Genomic DNA, 4,426 nt, shown 5'->3' with positions numbered 1-4,426 from the left:
GCCAGTTGGCTCTCACCCATGACAGGCGACCCAGGGCAACATCAGCAGAAATGTTTATAGAACAAACAACTGACCACAGACACCTGAGTGACCCAGCTCAGGTTACAATTCCAGCAGCAGGCCAGCTAACTCACAGCCAGCAAAAAGCTGCGTTTTGTGTCCCTGAGGTTTTGTGGTTGTTTGTTATGCAGAGCGGGCTGGGTTTGGATTCCCCCCACCCGCAAACTAAAATCGGTTGATTAAACAACAAGATTGGTAGAGAGGAATGACTACCATAAGAACAAAGGAGCACTCTCATTACTCTGTGGACCTGGCAGGGCCTCTGCTAGCCCAACTGGAAGCTCTAGAACAGAGATCCACACTCTGCGCTAAGCGCACCCAGCGAGGCCCTTGAGTCACTGTTTGGCTCAGCTGGCTGAGCTGTCTCAAAGCTGAGGCACTCACAGCCCCAGGCTGAAGGCCTCCAGCGCCTTCGGTGCCTGCAAAAATGACTTTTCTTTTCAAGTCCATTTTCTTGTTTTGTTTTGTTGAGATAAGATCTTATCATGGCCTTTAGCTTGTTATATAGCCTAGGTTAGAAACAACACATTGCTGGGCTTGGTGGCATACACCTTTAATCCCAGCACTCAGGAGGCAGAGGTAGGTAGTGTTCCAGGGCAACCTGGTCTACAGAGGGAGTTCCAGGGTAGCCAGGGCTACACAGAGAAACCCTCTGGGAAAAACAAATGAAAGAACAAACTCATGATCCTTCTGCCTTAGACTCCAGTGAGCTATGAGTGTAGGTGCATGCTCCCATGCATGGCTGCATTTTATTTGTCTTCTGGTGCTAAGCTGCATCCCTAGAACAATACATTTTTACTTAAGGAATTTCACATGTAATTCTTTCTATGGCCTATCAAGGTCATTTTAGTTCTTCTAGAACTCGAGACAAGATTTATCTTAGTGATGGCCCTTTAATGCTAGATCTACAGTTATTTTGTCAGCCTTACATAGTGATAACACCCAGATAAAGAGATGATCATCCATAAATCAAGAAAGTTCTGGAGTCAGCCTACTTCAGCTCTCTACATACAAACCGCCTGGTCATTAGCATCCCAGAAGGTTTGCAATGCAAATTAGCTAGGCAAAGCGGATTTGTAATGCTCTACACATCTAGGCTTGCACTGTGAGAATCTGACTGAAATATGACTCAAATCTTGTTCTGGATGAAATAGCTCTTAGGAAAATCACACATGGCTTCCACTGTGTGTGTACTGAAGTACAATCAAGTCACAGGCATAAAAAAGTAGTGGTTTTGGTATTACTTGGCTCTTAAAGAGTCTTGCTGTTTAGCTTGGGCTGACCTTGAACTCATGGTAATCCCCCTGCCTCAGCCTTTCAAGAGCTGGGATCACAAGTATGTGCTGTAATGCTTGCCTCCTGTAGCAGTTTAAAAAATGATTCATAAAATGTTCCCAATAGGCTAATCACTAGAAAGGAACCAGGCAGAAAACTAGTGGGTAATTTTTTTTTTTCATGGTAATGTCCACAACAATTGAGAAAGAGTTTCTAAACCTTAGGAATGACCAAGCAAGTCCTTTCTTGAAGGGAGAGTTGAGTGGCACCATTGTTTGTCAAGCTACTTATTATCCGAGGCAAATCCACTTTCTGATGTGTGTTTGGGGGCAGTACTTAGGAGTGTGCTTTCTCCACTGTCCCTCCTCAATTCCTTTTGTCCCCACATCTGCTAGTTGTAGCGAGTCTTTCTCTGTCCTGCCAGCCAGCTCCCAAATCACAACACAGAGACTTATTATTAATTATGAAAGCTTGACTGATAGTGTAGGCTTACTGCTAACTAGCTCTTATAGCTTAAATTAGCCCATACCTTTAAAATATGTTCTTTTTTGTGGCTTGGTCACCTTTACTTTACAAAGCCCATGCTGCTTGCTCTGTGTCCCTGGCATCTCTGCCCTCTTCTTTCTGGTATCCTCAATGCCTGGAAATCCTGCCTAGCTATTGGCCATTCAGCTTTTTATTAAATCAAATCAGAGTGCTATATCTCTACACAGTGTAATCAAATATCTCACACCATTTTTCCCCTTTTGTCTGAATAAAAAGGAAAGTGTTTTAATTTTTAACATAGTAAAACTATATACAATATCAAGAAATAGTCCTTTATACTGTATGAAGATATGTCACTGTGATTGGTTTAATAAAAAGATAAATGGCCAATAGCTAGGCAGGATTTTTGGGGCAGAGAGAATGCTGGGAAGAAAAAAGTGGAGTCGCCAATCAGATATGGAGGAAGCAGGGAAGCATCATGGGCAGTACAGAGTAAAGGTAATAAAGCCACAAGGTAGAAAGTGAATTAATATAAATGGGTTAATTTAAGTTATAAGAACTAGTTAGAAACAAGCCCAAGCTATCAGCTGAGCTTTCATAATTAAGAAGTCTCTGTGTGATTATTTGGGAACTGACAGGTGGGACAGAAAAATCTGCCTACAGCTAGTCATGGCAGCTTACCAGGGTTTGACTCATTCATAACTGAGTTTTCTTAGCCTGGTGAACACATCCTTCTTGGGCTGGTCTGCTTTGCTTGCCTCTTCATAGTTACTACTCATCAAAGGAAAGCCAGGAACCAAGATGCACTGGTTGGAGCTTCTCAAGTTCTACTCTTAATCTTCCCTCGTCCACTGTACCAAAGCAGCCTCACTTGCCACTGATGACTGCCCCAAGACTATAACTCTGCTCATCAGCTGGTCCCTGACTACAAGGAATTCAAATGCCCAGACAGCGGATACAGTTTTAATTCTACTGAACCCTTTTGTGTCCTTTGATGAGAATATACACCTCTGTTGATAAAAACAACCTCTAACCATATATGGGCCACAACACAAAAAGCCCCAGTATGCTCCTGGAAGTGCTTCCACACCTCATCCCCCCAAGATCCATGCATACTTCTGAGTGATGGTACAGTACCATGTGAAGGTCTCTGCATTCGAGAAGACTGGGCCCTATCATAGCTGTGTGTTGCCTCCTGCTTTGCACATCAGCTATGTTGTGTGTGCTTCTTCTGTGTATACATACACATATGCATATCACAAGGATATACATACATATGTATATATACACTAGATGTAAGATGTACAATAGAAAGACTTGTAAAGGACAAGTGTTGGCTCACCCATCAGAAGCAAATCTATAGAACACATGAGCATAAAATCCAAATCTTGTAGAACACCACTCATGGAGCAAGTGATCATTATTAGCCTTTTTCTTCAAATAAAAATGAGGCCCATCTACAAAACATCAAGGTCAGGGCTCTTAGAAACTTGTAGATAATAAAATATCTTCAAGAGTCAAAAATGAGGGAGCTTTCCTGAAAGAAGGTCACTTTTTTTCAAAATTTTCACACATCTGAAAATGAAAATGTTGGTTGTTTATATATAGTAACCTATAACTTCTGTCATTCTTCGGCAGGCCACATTCAGATCCTTGTCCTTTGATTCTTTCTCTGCATTCCAGCCCACACTGTAACCTTTTACAAACTTCCCCTCCTTCCCTCCTTCAGCTTGTTCCAATCTCTTTCTCTCTGCTTTTCCTTGTCACTCTGGTTTTTCTTAACTACTGCACGTCCAGTTTTGCCATCTGTGAAATGGGAGCACATCAGCTATCTCACAAGAAGATGTTGAGATTAAAAGGAGTGAATATGTTGTGTAAGATTGCTGTGGTTGCTAGAACTGTTGCAGTATTTGTGGTATGAACAACAAAAATGTACTGCCTCACAACTGTGAAGGCTGGGCATCTGAGATAGTGTCAGAGGGAGGCTTTGGCCCCTCAGAAAGCTCCAGGGTTTCTCACAGTTCCTTGACTCCAAGCTTGATTTGGCTTGTTCCCTGTGTAGGTGTCTCTGTGACCAGATTTCTCTTTTCTATAAGATACCAGCCATATTGGAATAGGAACCCACCCGACGCCAGCATAACCTCGTGTAGTTACATATGTAAAAACTCTAATCCAAATAAAGTCTCATTGTGTGGTACTAAGATGTTAACAGGAATTTTAAGGAGCCTCAACTCAAGATATTCCATATGTAAAACACCCAGAACAGCTCTTGGCATAGAAGATGCACTATGTACATCTATGTTCTTTATTGAATATGTGCTGCTACAGTTTGGATCTGCTATATCCCTGAAGTCTCTTGGGTTAAATCTAGGTCCCTGGAGTGTGGTGCTATGTAGGTGGGGCTTACTAGAAGTTAGGTGATTTGGGGCATACCACTAAAGTGCATATTGGGACTCCAGCCACACCGACTCTTTTTCTCACTTTACTTTTCGGCCACCATGAGGTGAGCACCTCTCTCACACATTCCTATAAGGATGTGTTGTGTCATTATAGGTCCAAGGCCAGAAAGCCAGCTGATTAGGGACAGAAACTTCTGAGACCTTGG

At 42.5% G+C, this 4,426-nt stretch overlaps 1 non-coding gene across 1 annotated transcript; it reads right to left on the bottom strand.

The window, feature by feature from the left end:
* Window positions 1–1,446: 1,446 nt before the first annotated feature.
* LOC121830629 (small nucleolar RNA SNORA32) lies at window positions 1,447–1,568 on the bottom strand. The gene has a single exon (XR_006073844.1). It is a non-coding gene; the product is annotated as a small nucleolar RNA SNORA32 (small nucleolar RNA).
* Window positions 1,569–4,426: the final 2,858 nt, after the last annotated feature.

The sequence above is a fragment of the Peromyscus maniculatus genome, chromosome 6, assembly GCF_049852395.1.
Source record: "Peromyscus maniculatus bairdii isolate BWxNUB_F1_BW_parent chromosome 6, HU_Pman_BW_mat_3.1, whole genome shotgun sequence".
NCBI classification, from domain to species: Eukaryota; Metazoa; Chordata; class Mammalia; order Rodentia; family Cricetidae; genus Peromyscus; species Peromyscus maniculatus.
Note: the sequence above shows the minus strand (reverse complement) of the source record. Positions and strands in the feature narration are given on the sequence as shown.